At 30.1% G+C, this 1,269-nt stretch overlaps 1 protein-coding gene and 1 long non-coding RNA gene across 6 annotated transcripts in view; both read left to right on the top strand.

Moving 5' to 3' along the window:
- LOC120604601 (uncharacterized) overlaps nucleotides 1–1,265 on the top strand; it is a 29,177-nt gene extending 27,912 nt beyond the window's left edge. The window contains exon 2 of the long non-coding RNA XR_005653383.1: nucleotides 92–1,265. This is a non-coding gene — a long non-coding RNA (uncharacterized LOC120604601). The remainder of the gene's footprint in view (nucleotides 1–91) is intronic.
- TCF12 (transcription factor 12) overlaps nucleotides 1–1,269 on the top strand; it is a 292,841-nt gene that overhangs the window by 30,375 nt on the left and 261,197 nt on the right. The window lies entirely within an intron of this gene.

The raw sequence follows: 1,269 nt of genomic DNA, 5'->3' as shown, positions 1-1,269 counted from the left end.
GTTTTCTTTTTATATGTACACTTTTTCAAGAACATAACTTTCCAGGCATGAGCTGTACGATGTTTTGGCTCAAAACAAATATTTATATGAGGTTTTCTTTTTATATGTACACTTTTTCAAGAACATAACTTTCCAGGCATGAGCTGTACGATGTTTTGGCTAGCCTAAATTGTTTCAGTTTTTGTTAAAACAATGTGGTGAAATGCGTTCTAGTATTAATGTGTTCTGATATTAAAAGCAGAGTAGATAAATTTATTACAAATTACTCAATTCAGAATTTGATATTGTTTAAAAAGTATTGAAAAATAAAAATAAATCCTCAGACTTCATGATCTTCATTGTTTTCAAGATCCTTATCATACCTGACCAACTTTCTCTCTCTGTTCTCTACTCTGATTCTCAATCTTCTCCATGATTTTGCATTTGTGGCTGTTCCTGCCCGCTTCTGGTCCATCACTCACATTGTGCCTCCTGCCTAGCATGCCTTCTCATTTTTCTGCCTCTGCAAACACTACATCTCAGAATTTTTTTTTCTCAGGTTTCACCTTTGTTATTAAGCTTTCTCTGACTACTATAACCTCCAGGAATCTTTTCCTTCCCAAACTCTTGATTAAAATTTATATATGGAATTATATAGAGTTTAACATGATTCACACATTTTTTTGTTTGTTTGTTTATATATTTAATGTTTTGTGTTGGTCTTATTAATAAGAAGCTTTTTTGCGGTCAGGAATTGTGCTCAATACTCTTGTGCCTAATTATAAAGGACCAGATATATGGTTAATACTTAGTGAAAACTAGTTCATTAATGGCTTTAATTTGAAATTATTAATGATCAAAAATTATATTCAAATAATAGACTGTTTAGCTTTTTACTAAGTTGTATATGTAGTCATCATAGACTACATATCTTAAGGATACTGTGTTATTTTTTATAGTTGATCCCAGGGCTAATAATTTCTGTAGATCTCTTTCCAATCACAGTTCCTTATCTAAATTCAAAATGATTTGGATGACTTTTCAAAATTCTCCCAAGAATGATACATAACTAATATTATTCTAGATATCTAAAAGTTAATTCAGTCCATGTAGTGAAAGTCTTAAGGTACTGAAGTTTAATTCATATATGGAACCACAGTTGAGAATGGGACATATATAAGAGTAGTCATTTCTATATTAACACAGTTTCCTTATGTACGAATGACTTGCTTGAATTTTTTTGTACATTGATTTTGTTATTCTCTTCTGTTATTTCTTTTTTTTTTTTTT

Source organism: Pteropus medius, unplaced genomic scaffold (genome assembly GCF_902729225.1).
Source record: "Pteropus medius unplaced genomic scaffold, Ma_sr-lr_union100, whole genome shotgun sequence".
Classification (NCBI taxonomy): Eukaryota; Metazoa; Chordata; class Mammalia; order Chiroptera; family Pteropodidae; genus Pteropus; species Pteropus medius.
This window is presented reverse-complemented; position numbering and strand designations above follow the sequence as displayed.